The sequence below is a fragment of the Bos mutus genome, chromosome 24, assembly GCF_027580195.1.
Source record: "Bos mutus isolate GX-2022 chromosome 24, NWIPB_WYAK_1.1, whole genome shotgun sequence".
Classification (NCBI taxonomy): Eukaryota; Metazoa; Chordata; class Mammalia; order Artiodactyla; family Bovidae; genus Bos; species Bos mutus.
This window is the reverse complement of record NC_091640.1, coordinates 13,419,357-13,441,739: the sequence shown is the minus strand read 5'-3', so window position 1 is coordinate 13,441,739 and position 22,383 is coordinate 13,419,357.

Below are 22,383 nucleotides of genomic sequence, written 5' to 3'. Positions count from 1 at the left end.
GCATCCTTCCTTCCAAAGAACACCCAGGGCTGATCTCCTTTAGAATGAACTGCTAAGATCTCCTTGCAGTCCCAGCGACTCTCAAGAGTCTTTTCCAACACCACAGTTCAAAAGCATCGATTCTTCAGCGTTCAGCTTTCTTCACAGTCCAACTCTCACATTTATACATGACCACTGGAAAAACCATACCCTTGACTAGAGGGACCTTTGTTGGCAAAATAACGTCTCTGCTTTTCAATATGTTATCTAGGTTGCTCATAACTTTTCTTCCAAGGAGCAAGCGTCTTTTAATTTCATGGCTGCAGTCACCATTTGTAGTGATTTTGGAGCCCCCCAAAATAAAGTCTGACACTGTTTCCCCATCTATTTCCCATGAAGTGATGGGACCACATGCCATGATCTTCGTTTTCTGAATGTTCAGTTTTAAGCCAACTTTTTCACTCTCCTCTTTCACTTTCATCAAGAGGCTTTTTAGTTCCTCTTTATTTTCTGCCATAAGGATGGTGTCATCTGCATATCTGAGGTTATTGATATTTCTCCTGGCAATCTTGATTCCAGCTTGTGCTTCTTCCAGCCCAGCGTTTCTCATGATGTACTCTGCATAGAAGTTAAATAATCAGGGTGCCAATATACAGCCTTGACATACTCCTTTTCCTATTTGGAAATAGGAAATAGTCTGTTGTTCCATGTCCAGTTCTAACTGTTGCTTTCTGATCTGCATATAGGTTTCTCAAGAGGCAGGTCAGGTGGTCTGGTATGCCAACCCTTTGAAGAATTTTCCACAGTTTATTGTGATCCACATAGTCAAAGGCTTTGGCATAGTCAATAAAGCAAAAATAGATGTTTTTCTGGAACGCTTTTGCTTTTTCGATGATCCAGTGGATGTTGGCAGTTTGATCTCTGGTTCCTCTGCCTTTGCTAAAACCAGCTTGAACATCAGGAAGTTCACGGTTCATGTATTGCTGAAGCCTGGCTTGGAGAATTTTGAGCATTATTTCACTAGCATGTGAGATGAGTGCAATCACGTGGTAATTTGAGCATTCTTTGGCATTGTCTTTCTTTGGGATTGGAATGAAAACTGATCCTTTCCAGTCCTGTGGCCACTGCTGAGTTTTCCAAATTTGCTGGCATATTGAGTGCATCACTTTCACAGCATCATCTTTCAGGATTTGAAATAGCTCAACTGGAATTCCAATACCTTCTCCAGCTTTGTTCGTAGTGATGCTTTCTAAGGCCCACTTGACTTCACATTCAAAGATGTCTGGCTTTAGGTGAGTAATCACACCATGGTGATTATCTTGGTCATGAAGATCTTTTTTTTGTACAGTTCACAATATACTGTGAAAAATTCTGAAAGAGATGGGAATACCAGACCATCTGACGTGTCTCTTGAGAAACCTATATGCAGATCAGGAGGCATCAGTTAGAACTGGACATGCAACAACAGACTGGTTCCAGATAGGAAAAGGAGTACGTCAAGGCTGTATATTGTCACCCTACTGTTTAACTTATATGCAGAGTACGTTATGAGAAACGCTGGGCTGGAAGAAACACAAGCTGGAATCAAGATTGCTGGGAGAAATATCAATAACCTCAGATATGCAGATGACACCACCCTTATGGCAGAAAGTGAAGAGGAACTAAAAAGCCTCTTGATGAAAGTGAAAGAGGAGAGTGAAAAAGCAAGGTGAAAAGACAACCCTCAGAATGGAAGAATACAAGCAGCTCATATAACTCAATGCCAGAAAAATAAACAGCCCAATCAAACAGTGGGAAAAAGGCCTAAACAGACATTTTTCCATAGAAGACATGTAGGAGGCTAACAAACACCTGAAAAAATGTTCAACATTGCTCATTATTAGAGAAATGCAAATCAAAACTGCATGAGATATCACCTCAACCTGGTCAGAATGGCCATCATCAAAAAGTCTACAAACAATAAATGCTGCAAAGGGTATGGAGAAAAGGGAATGCTCTTGCAGTCTTGATGGGAAGGTAAATTGATACAGCCACTATGGAAGACAGTATGGAGATTCCTTAAAAACCTAGGAATAAAACCACCACATGACACAGCAATACCATTCCTAGGCTTATACCCCGAGGAAACCAAAACTGAAAAATACACATTATCCTGCTGTTCATTGCAGCACTATAGTTAGAACATGGAAGCAACCAGATGTCCATCAACAAATAAATGGATAAAGAGGTGTGGTACATATACACAATGGAATATTACTCAGCCATGAAAAGGAACACCTTTGAGTCAATTCTAATAGATGGATGAACCTAGAACTTATTTATTATACAGAGTGAAATAAGTCAAAAAGAGCAAGATAAACAAAGAGATGAATACAAGATAAATAAATAAATATAAAGTATTATAAATAATAATTCTATCACATATATACAGAATGTAGAAAAATGGAACTGGAGAATTTATTTACAGGGAAACAATGGAGAAACAGACATTGAGAATACACTTATGGTCATGGGAAGAGGGGAGGAGAGGATGAGATGTATGGAAAGAGTAAAATGGAAACTTCCATTATGATATGTAAAATAGATAGCCCATGGGAATTTGCTGTATGGCTCGGGAAATTCAAACGGGGCTCCATATCAACCTACAGGGCTGGGATGGGGAGGGAGATGGGAGGGAGTTTCAAAAGGAAGGGGGTATATGTATACCTATGGCTGATTCATGTTGAGGTTTGACAGAAAACAACAAAATTATGTAAAGCAATTATCCTCCAATTAAAAAAATGGTTAAATTTTTTTCCAGAATAATTTATTAGAATACATCATTTTAGGCAGTGATCAGCTTTTAATAAAGACCTAGGATGCCTTACATCAGGAGGGTCATTTCACATATACAATATTCCAGGTACCATAGTTCATGCTTGCCTGCTAAGTTGTGTCTGACTCTTTGTGACCCCATGGACTGTAGCATGTCCAGATGCCATGCTGCTGCTGCTGCTAAGTCGCTTCAGTCGTGTCTGACTCTGTGCGACCCCATAGACAGCAGCCCACCAGGCTCCGCCGTCCCTGGGATTCTTCAGGCAAGAACACTGGAGTGGGTTGCCATTTCCTTCTTCAATGCATGAAAGTGAAAAGTGAAAGTGGAGTCACTCAGTCGTGTCTGACTCCTCACGACCCCATGGACTGCAGCCTTCCAGGCTCCTCTGCCCATGAGATTTTCCAGGCAAGAGTACTGGAGTGGGGTGCCATTGCCTTCTCCATCCAGATGCCATAGCAACCCGTAAATTGGGTAATAGAAATGGAGGGTCCTGTCCTCATACACTTGGTCTGTTGCCTATGTCATAAACTAGCCCTACTTATAATCTCAGCTGATTTCAATTATGTGTTCACAAATATTCCTTAAGATTATGCTATGTGCTAGATTTATAAGCAGGATTTTGGTTAACCTTCATAAGTAATTTACATGCATGATTTTAAAGTAACTCTGTGAAGTCTATTAGTATCTCCATTTTTAAGGTGCAAAAACTGAGATTGAAAAATGTTAATTAGTCAGACATAAAGCAGGTGATCGAGCTTCCCAGGTGGCACAATGGTAAAGAATCCGCTTGCCAATGTAGAAGCCACAGGAGATGTGGGTTCAATTCCTGGATTGGAAAGATCCCCTGAAGGAGGAAATGAAACCCACTCCAGTATTCTTACCTGAAAAATTCCATGCAAAGAGGAGCCTGGCAGGCTACAGTCTATGGGGTTACAAAGAGTCTGATATGACTGAGTGACTGAGCACACACACAAGCAGCTGACATTAATCTTTACACACAAGTTTGACATAAGCGATGCACATGAATGCTTGCTACACTTCTGGCCTCAGTTCTTGATTCAGTAATTTAGCAGCAGTCCAGAGCTGGATAGATTGCTTGAGGCTGTTCCAGAATCAGAGTTATCCCACCCTCTCTGCTAACATTCCCTTACAGCCTGTAGTCTTTATTATCACCTGAAGTAGCCAGATTAGGTGATAGTCCTTGTGCTAGGAGCCCCTGACCAATTCAGAAATTCTGTCTTGATGTCCTTGTCTCCCTGGACTGGCCCAGTCTGCTCTGTGATGGGATCCCCTGCACACCTCAGTCCTATTTTCTCCATACCAAAGCAGAACATGAAGCACCTAAAACATTTTAGTTTGAAGTCAGACTGTTAGCCACAGCTGAGTGGTTCTTTTTGACAGAAGTTTCTATAACCAACATCATTCCTCCCCAATGCTCCTTGCTTTTGCTATATTTAAAACCGTATTTTTTTTTCATATTAAAAAAATGACATCTTCATAGCAGAGTCTGTCTCTGGCTCCACTGAAGCGTGGCAACCTCTAACTAGAGGATAGAATGTCCATGGATTGCTCAGTTGCAGTGCTCAGTTAGTCTTTGAATATACCTATATATTTTCCCCTCTATTTCCCCATAACACCCTGTCAAATATGTCAAACACAGAGTAGCTTTCTGATGTGAACGTTGGCTCATTAGGTCCCAGCTGAGACCATTAAATTCTGTTTCTTTAAGACCAATGGAAAGGGCAGATTTTCAGTTCCTTTGACAGAGCTCATCCTAAATCACCTCCCTATTGTGAGATAGATAGTTGGTGACAAAACAGTAATATTTCAGACCCCACTGGGAGCAGACTGGCTATTCATAGGATTGAGATTTCTGGGATAGAACAGGCAACAAGGAGCTATTGAATGAGCATATACATTGCTGGTGTTGCCTCCTGCCTTGTCAATTTTAATGGCATCATTTTGTTCCTATAAGAGAGGGTTTCTCAATTTTGGAACTACTGTCATTTTGGGTGAGGTAATACTTTTGGGGGGCTTCCCTGGTGGCTGAGATAGTAAAGAATCCGCCTGCAATGTGGGAGACCTGGGTTTAATCCCTGGGTTGGGAAGATCCCTGGAGTAGGGCACTCCAGTATTCTTGCCTGGAAAATCCCCATGGACAGAACAGCCTAGCAGGCTACAGCTCACGGGGCCACAAAAAGTCAGACACGACTGAGCAACTAAGCACAGCACAATACTTCATTGTGGGCAGCTGTCCTCTGCATTGTAAGATGTTATCACACGCCTAGCTTATACCCACTATATAACAGTGACAGACCCTATAAGTAGTGACAACTAAAAACGTCCCATGAACAAAATCACACCCAATTGAAAAACGATGCTTTAAGATATTCCAGGGGACATCCCTGGTGGTTCAGTGGACTTGGGTTTCATCCCTGATTCTCTGATTGGGGAACTAAGATCCCATATGGTGTGGGACAACTAAGCCTGCCCACCACAACTAGAGAAGCCAGGACGCCAAACTAGAGAAAGCCTGAATGGTGCAATGAAGAGTACATATGCTGCAACCAAGACCCAGCACAACCAAAAATAGAAAAAGGTATCCCAAGAGTGTGTCTCCCTCAAGACAGCTCTGAATCCAAACAGAAATCTCTATTATGTTAGTCACTCAGTTGTGTCTGACTTTTTGGGAGACCATGGACTGTAGCTTCCAGGCTCCACTGTCCATGGTATTTTCCAGGGAAGAATACTGGAATCAGTTGTTGTTCCCTTCTCCAGGGGATCTTCCTGACTCATGGGTAAAACCCAGGTCTACCAAATTACAGGCAGATTCTTTACTGTCTGAGCCACAGGAAAGTACCACATTATAAGATAGTCAGCATAAAAGCAGTCTATGCATAAAAGTCACTAAAAGTTTATGTATAAAAGTCACTAAAAAAGACATAAAAGTCACTAATAGGGCCAGACAGAAAAAACTGCAAATCAGAGGAAAGTGTGTTTGCAATGGATTCCAAATTCTGCTTTGTTTACCATTCCTTATACTCCTAAGTTCACCACACTTCCACTTCTATGCTGCTCACTGATATTAAGTGCTCAACTGCTCTCTTGTAGCATGTAAGAGTCCCTATTACAGGTTGGACCAAAATTGTATCTCCTGGTGACTCCACACATTCTCATGGCTTTACTTTTCTTCCCAGAGTATCCACGAAACATTGCTTTTAGGTGTTCTCTTCTCCAAGAATCTTATAAGTAGAGAAACAATGCACATATTCATTATCTTGTCCTTTAAGATTTTTGTATATACATATGTATGCTTTCAGTATATAACAACTAAAGAAATGGATAATGAGGGATTTAGACACCATAATAGGATTTCAGATCAGTTATAAAATTAGAAAGGGATTCCCTGGTAGCTCAGCTGGTAAAGAATCTGCCTGCAATGCAGGAGACCCTGGTTCAGTCCCTGGGGCAAGAAGATTTGCTGGAGAAGGGATAGACTACCCACTCCAGTATTCTTGGGCTTAGAATTAGAATTCTTGGGCTTAAAGTTAGAAAGTCTTCTAATCACATTTCTACATAATTATGAGACTAGCTTTGGTTCTCAGAGTTCAGAACTAGGGTCCTTTGAACAGAGAGAATTTCCTCACTTATGATCATATAGGCCAGTGTTCTTTAAACTGTGTTATGTAGTATCAGTAATTTTTGAAATATGTGCCCTCAATATAGGTGTTATTTATAAATAAGTGAACTTTTAAATCATACTAAATATTAATGAATGAAAATTTTAAAAAATAGGTATTTTATAAGTTGAAATTCTATTTTCTTTCTATATTTCCACAAAGTCATTTTATTACTCTAAGGTTGTTGGATCCCTATCCAAAAACCATTTCTTAGTCTTCCACTGATAAGCCTCAGGGAGCCTGAATCTGGAACATAATTTTGTGACCTTAGGCATATGGTGTTCTCGTCTGCAGAGAGATTCATAATATTCATTTTAAAAGTGGTCGTTCATCCCTTACATGTGAAATCTAAAAAATAAATGAAACAAATTAACTTACAAAACAGAAAGAGACTCACAAACATAAAAAAGCAAACTTATGGTTGCTGAGGGGAAGCATGAGGGGGACAGGATAATTAGGGAGTTTGGAATGGACAGGTACACACTGCCATATTTACAATGGATAACCAACAAGGACCAACTATAGAACACATGGAAACCTGCTCAATGCTATGTGGCAGCCTGGGTGGGAAAGGGAGTTTGGGGGAGAATGGATTCATGTATATGAATGATTAAATCCCTTCATTGTTCACCTGAAACTATCACAACACTATCAATCAGCTATACCCTAACACAAGATAAGAAGCTAAAAAAAAAAAAAGTGTCCATTAATCCAAAAGATAATAAGAACTATATGATAGTCCTTGAGAGGGATCAAGCATTCATATAGCAATTTATGGTAGAGTCTATGCCTTTTTATAAGGATTCAAGGATACAAAGCAGCCTTCTCTTTACATATTGGAACTACGTGGTCCCCTGATCCTGAACTGGGGGAAATTTCTGTCTCTACCATCCCTCTGTGATAATTATGAGCTAAATCTTTGAATTTCAATTTTACAAATATAGAATAACCTGGATTTAGAGATAGAGAAAAGTTTTAGAGATTCCCTTGTCTTTTATGTTTTCAGAGATAGTAATAGCAGGGCACTCAAGATCATCCAAGTCTTCTCCTTATGCCCCTATGTCCATGTGGGCCACATAGCTATTCTCTGAAAATTATTTTTATGGTTAATTCATGGTACAGCAGTTTGGAGCCAAGAATGTTAGGTCCATGAATCAAGACAAACTGAAAGTGGTCAAACAGGAGATGGCAAGAGTGAACATCAACATTTTAGGAATCAGTGAAATAAAATGGATGGAAATGGGTGAACTTAATTCATATGACCATTATATCTACTATTGTGGGCAAAAGTCCCTTAGAAAAAATGGAGTAGTCCTCATGGTTAACAGAAGAGTCAGAAATGTAAAGCCTGGGTGCAATCTCAAAAATGACAGAATGATCTAAGTTTGCTTCCAAGGCAAACCATTATCACAGTAATTTAAGTCTAGGCTCCAACCACTAATGCCAAAAAAGATGAAGCTGAACAGGTCTATGAAGACCTACAAGACATTCTAGAAATAATGGCAAAAAAAAAAAAAAAATGTCCTTTTTATCATAGGGGACTGGAATGCAAAAGTAGGAAGTCAAGAGATACCTGGAGTAACAGGCAAATTTGGTCTTGGAGTACAAAATGAAGCAAGTCAAAGGCTAACAGAGCTCTGCCAAGAGAATGCAATGGCCATAGCAAACACCTGCTTCCAATAACACAAGAAACAACTCTACACATGGACTAGATGGTCAATACCAAAATCGATTGATTATATTCTTTGCAAACAAAGATGGAGAAGCTCTATAGAATCAACAAAAATAAGACCGGAGGCTGACTGTGGCTTAGATCATGAACTCCTTATTGACAAATTCAGACCTAAACTGAAGAAAGTAGGGAAAACCACTGCATAATTCAGGTATATTTATATATTTATATCCCTAAATATATTTATATCCCTAAATATATTCAGGTGAAGAGATACCCCTCATCCAAGGTAAGGAGCAATGGCTGTGCTTTGCTGGAGCAGCCGTGAAGAGATACCGGATGCCCAAGGTAAGAGAACCCAAATAAGACGGTAGGTGTTGCAAGAGGGCATCAGAGGGTAAACACACTGAAACCATACTCACAGAAAACTAGTTAATCTAATCACACTAGGACCACAGCCTTGTCTAACTCAATGAAACTAAGCCATGCCCATGGGGCAACCCAAGATGGGCGGGTCATGGTGGATAGATCTGACAGAATGTGACAGAATGTGGTCCACTGGAGAAGGGAATGGCAAACCACTTCAGTATTCTTGCCTTGAGAACCCCATGAACAGTATGAAAAAGCAAAATGATAGGATACTGAAAGAGGAACTCCCCAGGTCAGTCGGTGCCCAATATGCTACTGGAGATCAGTGGAGAAAAAAATTCAGAAAGAATGAAGAGATGGAGCCAAAGCAAAAACAATACCCAGCTGTGGATGTCACTGGTGATAGAAGCAAGGTCCGATGCTGTAAAGAGCAACACTGCATAGGAACCTGGAATGTCAGGTTCATGAATCAAGGCAAATTGGAAGTGGTCAAACAAGAGATGGCAAGAGTGAATGTCGACATTCTAGGAATCAGTGAACTGAAATGGACTGGAATGGGTGAATTTAACTCAGATGACCATTTTATCCACTACTGCGGGCAGGAATCCCTCAGAAGAAATGGAGTAGCCATCATGGTCAACAAAGAGTCTGAAATGCAGTACTTGGATGCAATCTCAAAAATGACAGAATGATCTCTGTTCATTTCCAAGGCAAACCATTCAATATCACAGTAATCCAAGTCTATGCCCCAACCAGTAATGCTAAAGAAGCTGAAGTTGAACAATTCTATGAAGACCTACAAGACCTTTTAGAATTAACACCCAAAAAAGATGTCCTTTTCATTATAGGGGACTGGAACGCAAAAGTAGGAAGTCAAGAAACACTTGGAGTAACAGGCAAATTTGGCCTTGGAATACAGAATGAAGCAGGGCAAAGGCTAAAAGAGTTTTGCCAAGAAAATGCACTGGTCATAACAAACACCCTCTTGCAACAACACAAGAGAAGACTGTATACATGGACATCACCAGATGGTCAACACTGAAATCAGATTGATTATATTCTTTGCAGCCAAAGATGGAGAAGCTCTATACAGTCAGCAAAAACAAGACCAGGAGCTGACTGTGGCTCAGATCATGAACTCCTTATTGCCAAATTCAAACTGAAATTGAAGAAAGTAGGGAAAACTACTAGACCATTCAGCTATGACCTAAATCAAATCCCTTATGATTATACAGTGGAAGTGAGAAATAGATTTAAGGGCCTAGATCTGATAGATACAGTGCCTGATGAACTATGGACTGAGGTTCGTTACACTGTAGAGGAGACAGGGATCAAGACCATCCCCATGGAAAAGAATGCAAAAAAGCAAAATGGCTGTCTGGGGAGGCCTTACAAATAGCTGTGAAAAGAAGAGAGGAGAAAAGGAAAGATATAAGCATCTGAATGCAGAGTTCCAAAGAATAGCAAGAAGAGATAAGAAAGCCTTCTTCAGCGATCAATGCAAAGAAATAGAGGAAAACAACAGAATGGGAAAGACTAGAGATCTCTTCAAGAAAATCAGAGATACCAAAGGAACATTTCATGCAAAGATGGGCTTGATAAAGGACAGAAATGGTATGGACCTCACAGAAGCAAAGGATATTAAGAAGAGATGGCAAATACACAGAACTATACAAAAAAGATCTTCACGACCAAAATAATCACTATGGTGTGATCACTGACCTAGAGCCAGACATCCTGGAATGTGAAGTCAAGTGGGCCTTAGAAAGCATCACTATGAACAAAGCTAGTGGAGGTGATAGAATTCCAGTTGGGCTATTCCAAATCCTGAAAGATGATGCTGTGAAAGTGCTACATTCAATATGCCAGCAAATTGGGAAAACTCATCAGTGGCCACAGGACTGAAAAGGTCAGTTTTCATTCCAATCTCAAAGAAAGGCAATGCCAAAGAGTGCTCAGACTATAGCACAATTGCACTCATCTCACACGCTAGTAAAGTAATGCTCAAAATTCTCCAAGCAAGAAGCAATATGTGAACCGTGAACTTCCTGATGCTCAAGCTGGTTTTAGAAAAGGCAGAGGAACCAGAAATCAAATTGCCAACATCCGCTGGATCATCGAAAAAGCAAGAGAGTTCCAGAAAAACATCTATTTCTGCTTTATTGACTATGCCAAAGCCTTTGACTATGTGGATCAAAACAAACTGTGGAAAATTCTGAAAGAGATGGGAATACCAGACCACCTGATCTGCCTCTTGAGATCTGTATGCAGGTCAGGAAGCAACAGTTAGAACTGGACATGGAACAATAGACTGATTCCAAATAGGAAAAAGAGTATGTCAAGGCTGTATATTGTCACCCTACTTATTTAACTTCTATGCAGAGTAAATCATGAGAAACTCTGGACTGGAAGAAATACAAGTTGGAATCAAGATTGCCGGGAGAAATATCAATAACCTCAGATATGCAGATGACACCACCCTTATGGCAGAAAGTGAAGAGGAACTAATAAGCCTCTTGATGAAAGTGAAAGTGGAGAGTGAAAAAGTTGGCTTAAAGCTCAAGATTCAAAAAATGAAGATCATGGCATCCGGTCCCATCACTTCATGGGAAATAGATGGGGAAACAGTGGAAACAGTGGCAGACTTTATTTTTTGGGGCTCCAAAATCACTGCAGATGGTGACTGCAGCCATGAAATTAAAAGATGCTTACTCCTTGGAAGGAAAGTTATGACCAACCTAGATAGCATATTCAAAAGCAGAGACATTACTTTGCCAACAAAGGTCCATCTAGTCAAGGCTATGGTTTTTCCTGTGGTCATGTATGGATGTGAGAGTTGGACTGTGAAGAAGGCTGAGCGCTGAAGAATTGATGCTTTTGAACTGTGGTGTTGGAGAAGACTCTTGAGAGTCCCTTGGACTGCAAGGAGATCCAACCAGTCCATTCTGAAGGAGATCAGCCCTGGGATTTCTTTGGAAGGAATCATGCTAAAGCTGAAACTCCAGTACTCTGGCCACCTCATGTGAAGAGTTGACTCATTGGAAAAGACTCTGATGCTGGGAGGGATTGAGGGCAAGAGGAGAAGGGGACGACAGAGGATGAGATGGCTGGATGGCATCACCGACTCAATGGACGTGAGTCTGAGTGAACTCCGGGTGTTGGTGATGGACAGGGCAGCCTGGCGTGCTGAGATTCATGGGGTCGCAAAGAGTCGTACATAACTGAGCGACTGATCTAATCCTATCTGATCTGAAATGTATTCAAGGGATAAGATCTGACAAAGTGCCTGAAGAACTATGGACGGAGGTTCAAAACACTATTCAAGAGGTGGTGACTAAAACCATCCCCAAGGGGGGAAAAAAAATGCAAAAATGCAAAATGGCTGTCTGAGGAGGTCTTACAAATACCTGAGAAAAGAAGAGAAGCAAAAGGAAAAGGATAAAGGAAAAAATATCCATCTGAATGCAGAAATCCAAAGAATAGCAAGGCGAGATAAGAAAGCCTTTTTAAGTGAATAATGCAAATAAATAGAGGGAAACAACAGAATGGAAAAGACCAGAGATCTCTTCAAGAAAATTAGAGATACCAAGGGAACATTTCATGCAAAGATGGGCACAATAAAGGACAGAAACTGGACCTAACAAAAGCAGAAGATATTAAGAAGAGGTGGCAAGAGTACCCAGAAGAACTGTACAAAAAAAAAAAATGTCTCAATGGACTGGATAACCAGGATGGTGTGATCACTTATCTAGAGCCAGACATCCTGGAGCGTGAAGTCAAGTGCGGGTCAGGAAGCATTAATATGAGCAAAGCTAGTGGAGGCGATGGGATTCCTGCTGAGCTATTTAAAGTCCTAAACGATGATACTGTGAAAATGCTGCACTCAATATGCCAGCAAATTTGGAAAAATCAGCAGTGGCCACAGTACTAGAAAAGCTCAGTTTTCATTCCAATCCCAAAGAAGGGCAATGCCAGAGAATGTTTGAGCTACCACACAGTTGCACTCATTTCACACGCAAGCAAAGTAATGCTCAAAATTCTTCAAGTAAGGTTTCAATAGTACATGATCCTAGAATTTCCAGATGCACAACCTGGATTTAGAAAAGGCAGAGGAACCAGAGATCAAATTGCCAAATCTGTTGGCTCACATAAAAATCAAGAGAATTCCAGAAAAACATCTACTTCTGCTTCATTGACTATGCTAAAGCCTTCTACTGTGTTGATCATAGAAAACTGTAGAAAATTCTTGAAGAGATGGGAATACCAGATCACCTTACTTGCCTCCTGAGGAACCTGTATGCATGTCAGTAAGCAACAGTTAGAACCAGACATGGAACAATGGGCTGTTTCAAAACTGGGAAAGGTGTATATCAAGGCTGTATATTGTCACTCTGCTTATTTAACTTATATGCAGAACACATCATGTGAAATACCATGCTGAATGAAGCTCAAGCTGGAATCAAGATTGCTGGAAGAAACATCCTGGAAGAAAATAGCCTCAGATATGCAGATGACACCACCCTAATGGCAGAAAGCAAAGAACTAAATAGCTGCTTGATGAAGGTGAAAGAGGAGAGTGAAAAAGCTGGCTTAAAACTTAACATTCAACAACCAAGATCATCGCATATGGCCCCATCACTTCATAACAAATAGCTGGAGAAACAATGGAAGTAATGACAGCCTTTATTTTCTGGGTCTCCAAAATCACTATAGACAGTGACTGCAGCCATGAAATTAAAAAATGTTTGTTTCTTAGAAGAAAAGCTATGACAAATCTAGACAGCCTATTAAAAAGAAGCGACATCACTGCCTACAAAGGTCTGTCTAGTAAAAGGTACAGTTTTCCACTAATCATGTATGGAAGTGCTATCTGAATTGTAAAGAAGGCTGAGTGCCAAAGAATTGATGGTCTCAACATTTTCTGAAGAAGACTCTTGATAGTTTCTCAGACAGCAAGGAGATCAAACCCGTCAATTCTTAAAAAATCAACCCTCATTATTCATTGAAAGGACTGATGCTGAAGCTGAAGCTCCAATATTTTGGCCATCTGTTGGGAAGAGCTGACTCATAGGAAAAGAACCTGTTGCTGAGAAAGATTGAAGACAGAAGAAGAAGGGGGAAACAGAGGATAAGATGGTTGGATGGCAGCATTGACTCAATGGACATGTGTTTGAACAAACTCCAGGAGATGGTGAAGGACAGGGAAGCCTGGCATGCTTCAGTTCATGGGATTGCAAAGCTTCAGACACTACTGAGTGACTGAACAACAGCAACAACAACAACAGTTTTAATATTAAAAAACAAAAATTATAATAAATCAAAGCCCCTTGGTATGCAAATGTTAGGAATATTTAGCACATTTCTAGAATTCATCTTGACTCTCACCCAGATTAGAGCAGTTAGACAGAGTCACTGAAACATTCTCATCATTAAGATTGATGTGAGTCTTTGAAGGGAAGCAAATTGAAAGGGTCAGTAAACCTCCATTTTCTTGAGGCACTAAGGGAACTCTCAGTCTGTGAGGTTTCTGTTTAGGGATGTCACTGGGAGTGTGTACATGCATATGCCCAAATAAATATGCACTAATACATCAGAATGGTTTTTAAGTTAAAAGAAATGGAAAACAGCACAAATAACAGTGCTTTTTCATACACTGTCTTCGCATAATCATATGACCTGGAGCAGAAGGAATTTCTGCTTGTTTCTGAGGCCAGTCGCTCATCTCTTGTGTTTCAATCTCTGTCCATAACAGTAGGAGACTGTGGTTGTTGTCAAATCTGCTTCTCCTCTAGGGCAAGACAGTTGGTGGTAATATGTGTGATCATGCATCTCTGCTGTGCCACACTTCACTCTTCTCAGACTGCCATTGTTCCATGTTGCTACTGCTGGTCCAGACACCCTCCTGGAGCTCAGAGCTCACGTCTTCTTTCTTCCTTAGAGCACTGCTCCTGCTTAGGACAAGAGACCACTATGGGTAGCACTTTTCTTACTGCAGTGTTCTTGCCTGGAGAATCCCAGGGATGGGGGAGCCTTATGGGCTGCCGTCTATGGGGTCGCACAGAGTCGGACACAACTGAAATGACTTAGCAGCAGCAGCAGGAGCTGCCACCAAGCCATGGTATTTTTATCTGATGTACATTGTGATTCTGAATGAACTTGTCCAAAGTCAAAAACTTCTGACTTGGTCCACCACTCTCACTACCTAGAGAGGGACAGCGATTTGTCCATAGTCTTCTTCTTGTGGTCACTCCTCTATAGTCACAGGGAATGCAAGTTCTGCTTCCCCTCAGGTCTTTATTCTGGTAAGCTCCACAGCCTTTCTTTGTATTTTCCTATTTAAATTTGAAGCAAGAAAATGGACTTATATCCCATATGTCCAATCCTCGGTTCGTAATGAGAAGCCCATGAAATAGATCTGAATCCAATCCTCAGCCTGGAACCAAGCCCAGCAAATGTTTTGTAGGACTTAGAGGAATAAAGCCAAGCAATAACAAGCTTAAGGATCTATGCACAAGAAACATGTCCAATGTTATAAGCTTTGAATTTCCTCTTTTTTTAAAAAAAATGTAACATCTGTGAAAGGTGACTAATATAAGCACTTACTGTATGTAAGACACTATTCTGAATGGCAGTGATACAGTATTGAACAAAACAATAAATTTCTCCCCCAAGGAAATAATTTTCTCTCTCTTTCATTTATCTTGTGCATGTTTATGTGTAAGTGTAGTATAACACAGGTTCATAAGTATTTTCTATATAATGTGTGGATATGTACTTATTCAAACACTTGCAGACATGCAAGAAACTATGTTCACACATATATCAGGAGTAGCCGATAGCAACTGACATACAAAGTACATTTTTACCAGATCAGCCAATCTCCAGAAGCCTGTGCTCTCATTGGGAATATCCCCTGGAGAAGGAAATGGTAATCCACTCCAGTATTCTTGCCTGGAAAATCCCATGGATGGAGGAGACTGGCAGGCACAGTCCATTGAGTGGCAAAGAGTTGGACACAACTGAGCGACTTCACTTTCTTTCTTTCTTCCTTCTACACTACACAGTTTGCACTGCTGTCTTTTCACACTCTCTAACTTAGGAGGCCACTCACTGAAACTACCAAGGCAGGGAAAAAAATAAATATCATTTAAGATGTTCAAGAACTGTCCCTCCCTCCTCCACATGACAGCAGGAGCAACAAGGTCGACCCACAATAAAAAAGAACAGAAACAGCCTCCATCTAAGGGCAAAATGCTCCCGTATCGGCTGCCCCACTTGTAGCAGCCTGGATCAGTATTGATGTTCATTACCATAAAGAAGAAACATTTTCGCCTTATACAAGTGTGTCAACCTTATAAGGTCTTAACACAGAGATGAAGACTTTCATTCCCAGGAAGCTGGTAAATGTGCATAATGGTGTGTCCTTGAGAAGAGTATCAGGTCATACAACATCCATGTACTGATCAAGCAGGTTTTAGTCTACTTGTCTCTATTTACAGAGTTTCAGAATTCCCACATCACCTACAGCACTGCAATCACATGTCCCCTTATAGGCTTCCTGATAATAATTTTGTAAATACAAGTTCTATAGTTTGACCTATATCTTTCTCACACATCAACATACTCAACACACACACATATGTGTTTATCTCTGTAGAGCCTACTATGGTTTTGACCATTTTACATAGATTACTTCACTTCATCTTAATAGCAGCATTGTTATGTGGGTCAAGCAGGAATTCTTTTGCAATTCATTAGTGAGCCCAAAAAGTTTCAGTAGTAGGCCAGGCATAACCCAGCTTCCGAAAGAAAATCATTTTCCAACTCCATTATCTGGTATTCTTACTATTTAAAAATGCTATGAATATCTGAAGACTTTAGCATTTTTAAAACCACAGTTTACTAAAAGGAAGAAAGAATTACTATTTTCACAGGTAAAGAGCACTGTAAAGAGCACTGTGGAATAGCCTTCCCTCTAAGGGTTGTGAACTATGAACCATGAACTAAGAAAACAGAAAGAGAGAAGCCCAGTCTGTAGGGTGGCAGGCTAGTCGTAAATTTTTATTTACGGGTGCCTAGTGTAGAACCTGACCCAACATGAATACTTAGCATGTTTCATGTTGAATGAATGAATGAATAAGTGTATGTGAATAAGTTCTATAATCTAACATCACACTGTGGTAGCCAAATGCAACGTAAGCCTTCTGGGGTGCATACCTTAGAAAATAGTACGCTATATGAAATAGGACAAATGCCCTTTTCTAGAAACACAAGTATCTGCAAGGAGTAATCCCAACCAGCCTCTGAAGCCAATTCAGTTCCCACCATTTACTAGACTTTGATCTATGTACAGCCAATGAACCTCTTAGGAAAACTGAAAGTCAGGTTTGTGGTATAGGAAAAAGTATCCAAGGCTTTTTAAAATGTAAAACTCCATTTAAATGTAAAATAAAAGTTACTCTCTATTGAACATCTAAGTATATGTCAGGCGATTGTGGTTTCAAAGTCTTTAATTCTTATAAAATCATAAAATGAGATTTTCATTTTATAGATGAGGAAACAGAGCTCATTCTTAGAGTGTCCACCCACGCTAGAATGTTTGGTTCTAGTCATCATGGTCTTCCATTTGCCAAAAATATGATTCTACTCAGGAGCTTCAAAATTTCCCCACTGAACAAGTAATCCAAGCCAAGCTTCTCAGTTTAACACTGCAGACCCTCATATTAATGTTTGAAAACTTCTCTGCTTGTGTTCTGAACATTTTCTGTTTTTCCGAGTCCCTAAAATATGCCCTTGATTCTGGCTACAACAGCTTCTTTATCATGCCATTCCCCTCCCAGTCAAATTCAGAAATATTATAAGCCCCTGCTTAAGACTTGCATTTTTCCTTAAACCTTCACGGTATAAAACCTAGTCTGTTCTCTTACTCAGAATAAACGTGCTAAGGGAACTCAGCTAATTCACATGAACATGCTATTATTTAAAATTTTCTTAGACTTGTCCTATTTTATGTGTTTATTCACATATTCTAATCTAAATTATAAACTAATGAAGAACAGGGAAAATATTAATAACTGACTTTTTAAAAATTCCTTAAACCCTTTGCAGAGAACTCCCAGTTTTAGACAGCCTTGCCCAATGAATTATTTCTCTCAACATATCTTGAAAGATAGAATTTTCTTTGAATCTTGTTTGGTGACACCTACTTGCTCCCTAAGACTATTTAACAGGAATGCTTTAAAATATTCCACATTCAAAGATCACCCCCCACTTTTTTTTTTTGTAATTGCTACTTAAGCTCACAATCTCTTCATCAGGCATTTACTATTATTTCTATTTTGAGGATGAAGAAACTGAAGTTCAATAGCTAAAAGGATTGTTCAGTGTTAAACAGAGTTAAAGAGAAATTGAACTGGAACAGAGGCCTTCTGATACCCAGTCCAACGTGCTTCCCTCCATCCCATAATATCTAGAATTCTACCTTCCATTGTATTGTACCCCTATGGAGCTCTATTTGTACCTTTCCATTTTGTCATACTCTAAGGATGACATTATCATAATGAAAAAGTGATTTAGGTGAAAGACCAGATTCCACAAATTTCCTAATGACAAAGGCCTACTGAATTTGGAATTTATGTTTTTGATAAGTGAATCCTTTGTACCCTTTTGTGTGAACACAGTTACAAGAAATGTTTTCTGACAAGCTTGGTGAGGCATGGTAACCTGGCAGGGCTCATATGTCATCTCCCAGTTATGACTTTTAGACCCAAAGCTGTCCTGTGTACTGTTGCCCTTCTTCTGTTCCTTTGTGTAGGCGAAGCTCCCCAGTGAGGCTGCATTATCATTCCTTCCAGCTGGTCTATCAGCTCACTGAAGGGCAGTCAGTGGCTTTTCAAAATCACATGTAGTATATTCACAGCCCTCAGTGGAACCACTGGAAAATTACAGGTCTCGATAAAACCCACACTTGTCCCTGAATTCAGCCTATGTGCTCCAATTTTCAATTTGCTTCAACCATTATTTCTTATAAGTGTGCTCAGGGTTGTACCATTTGATCACATACATTTAACATTTTCCTACTTACCCCAGCATTACCAGATATGTTAAAGTGTTTGCAAGTGCCATTTAATACTAAGGAATTTGAGAAGTAACAAGAAACATTTTTAAAAATATGTATACACATATTCAAAGATGTTGCTGTTTTTTGAGTAGGTGAAAATTATGAAAATACTGTTCTGAAACAACATTTTTCTCAGTTATCTGAGCTAAATCAGGTTAAGATTTTCAGAAATTTAATTTTAACCAGGATTTAATCAGCAATATAATTAAGCAAATAATATCTATTAATTAAATATAATATAAAATGCAGATATGCTTGTTTGTTTTAAAAAATATTTCCCTAGATGTCCAATAGAAATAAAATTTGAGTCACATATTTAATTTTTACATTTTCTAGTAACCCACACTTTACAAAGGTAAATAACAATTGTAATTATTTTTAATAATTTTATTTAACCCAATATATCTAACATATTATTTCAATGTTCAGTCAATATAAAGATAGAGATACTTTACATATTTTATTTTTTTCTTTCACTAAGTCTTCAAAATATGGTGTGTATTTTACACTTAAAAAATGCATGCAGTATGGACTAGCCATTCTCAGTATTATGTTGGAGCCAGCTTGCACTGAATTTCCAGCTGGTGATTACATTTTCTGAATTTCATGAAACAATGGTAAATTAAAATTGGTCCCTGTAAGAATATTTATTCCATATGAATCTTCAACTGATGCAAATTTTTTAGAGGGTGGGTTGAAGTAGGAAACTGATTGTTAAATATTTACCAGCATACCACCTCAAAATAGCCACTGTGGCTAGTGACTACCATATTGGAAAATTCATCCCTAGATAATGACAAAAATTATATTCTTTGATAAACATTTCTTAAGTATGTTTAGAACTCTAATTTGTCCTAAGGATGGTGCTTTTCATAATGGACACCACTTGGAAGAACACCAGAAGAGAGGAAAAAATGATAAAAACAGTGACAAGTCATCTATTAGCTGTGAGACTCCACAGCCAAAACTGGCTTACCACTCTCCTTTTCCATTCAGTTCTTGGTCTGGGCTTGAGGAAAGGATTGCTTCTTCTGGTTTTTAAGAATATGTCTAGTCGCAGATGCTGCTATTGGTGAGAAGACTGGAGAAAGAGATTATCATAAAAACATGAGAAAGATATGAACTTTCTTATAGATATCATGAATAACAGTTTTGTTTTTATGAGAAAATAGATGTTTTTATATTAAGATATTAGTTTATATATTTAAACCTCATTAAGAGTTATTAAATGCTATTTATTAAAATGTACTCAATTCATTAACTTTTTTAAGATTACCTAATGTACTTTTAATATATTAAGTTTGAATGATTAAATCTAATTTTAGTAGAGGAAGATCATGGGGTAAGCACTCTAGGATGTTTTATTATAGAAATCTTTGATATCTATAGCAAATATACAGTCTTCCATGAAAACAGTAATAGCTTGCTTTATTGGGTTTATAACTATGTGCTGGGCACTTTAAATATTTATTTCAATTGATTTACACAATGATCTTAAGTGGTGGATATTATATAGATTCTAAAAAGTAGGACACTGAAGCTCAGGAAAGTTAGTGGGTTTGAAGTCAGCCATCTGGTAAATAATAGACCTAAGCAGTGAACTAAGCCCTTTCTTATTCCAAAGTCTGTGGTTTTATTCTGGATCATACTGGTTCCCTAGAATTTCAATTCAAGTTTATTGGATTTTAATCAGTGTTTTTCTTACTGGGAACATAGAGCTAAGGTAAGGATGGAAGCATCATGAACTTATAACAATAAAGCCTCACTTGTGCAAATGATAACAGTTTATAGAGTTGAGGGAAAAAACAAGCCCAATATGTCTTCCAGAACATAAGCCTCATCTTGTTCATGACTACTACCCCCTGTACATATGCCAATACTAGCATACTGTGTGTACTAAATACACACAGACTAAATGAAGTTGTGGCCTCACAGAAAGGAAAAACAAAACAAAATAAAAAATAACAGAAAAAGCCCTTATTCTCCAAGTACGATAATGGAGGGTGGTGTTTCCTGAGAACTTACCAAGGGACAAGCACTGTTCTAGGTGGTTCTCTTGTATGAACTCATTTAATACTCATCAATTGAATAAGGTAGGTACAGATAATGGAGAAGGCGATGGCACCCCTCTCCAGTACTCTTGCCTGGAAAATCTCATGGATGGAGGAGCCTGGTAGGCTGCAGTCCATGGGGTCACGAAGAGTCGGACACGACTGAGAGACTTCCCTTTCACTTTCCACTTTCATGCACTGGAGAAGGAAATGGCAACCCACTCCAGTGTTCTTGCCTGGAGAATCCCAGGGACAGGGGAGCCTGGTGGGCTGCTGTCTATGGGGTCTCACAGAGTCGGACACGACTGAAGCTACTTAGCAGCAGCAGCAGCAGCAGGTACAGATAAGGAAAGTTGAGGCACATGGAGGATGAGAAACCTCCCCATGCTACTAACAAGTAGCAGAACTAGGATTTGAACCTAAGCAGTCTAGATCCATCATACATACTCTTAGTTACTACAGCATATGGCAGACAAGCCACAGGCAACTCAACTGTTAAAAACTAATAAATAACAGACATACGGTTACAAGTGACTATGAAAAAGAGATACATGTAATACCATAAATCAGTTCAGTACTAATTTTCAAATTAGTAATAAGAAATTACTGCAAATGGAGAACTCACTTCCTACCCTTAAAACATGAAAGATGGAGGAGTAGGGATTTAAACAGGATAAATGTTAAGTAGGATTTGCATACACAGAGAAAGAAGAATTTTCTCTCTATGCAGAGAGAACAGTATGAGAATATATACAGAGAACAATTCTAAGTCAGTATATTGGACTGAAAATGTTGGCCATGTGAAAATGGGTAACAACAGTGCAAGGACTGTTATAAACAATAGGCTTACATCTGTCTCCTGTGCAGTGGAGAATTCAATTTTTCACACACTACAGACTATCAGGTTTCCCAGGTGGTGCTAGTGTTAAAGAACCCACCTGCCAATGCAGGTAGACCTAAGAGATGGGGGGTTAAATCCCTGGGTCAGGAAGATCCCCTGGAGGAGGGCATGGCAACACACTCCAGAATTCTTGTCTGGAGAATCCCATGGACAGAGGAGCCTGGCGGGTTTCAATCTATAAAGTCACACAGAATCAGACACAATGGAAGAAATTTAGCGTGCATGCACACAGACTATTTTTGTGGAACATTTATGACACCTTAGGGAAGGCGTTAATATTCCAGTGTGCTATAAGGTCAATAACTATAATGCCCATCAAGCAAAGTGGCATAAAGGGAAAGGAGGAAAATATGAGGGTAAAGGAGGGAAATGTCATGTATTCTACTGAGGACTAAGAAAGGCTTAAGAGGATATGCTGTGTTTAGAGAATAGTATTTGTTTTTTTTTCAAGCATAATAAATTATGTGATGAAGAACAGTGGGAGGTCAGACTAGAAAGATCATTTGAATCCATAGCATGGAGTATGTTGAATGCTTGATATAAGGAATTTATAATTCATCAATAGCAATTGGTCAGTAGGCAGCCCTGAAGGATTTTAAACTTCAGAGCTAAAATTACATTTCCACTTCAGGAAAAGAAATCTGCCAGTTGTGAGTGGAATAAAGTATGGTGGAGGGAGCCATAGGCTGGAATTTATATTGGTGGTTATTGTAGAAGATTAAGCTAGAGATAATGATGTTCTGAGATGGGATAGTAGCAATAGACATGGAAAGAAGAGCGTGTATACAAGTGCTTT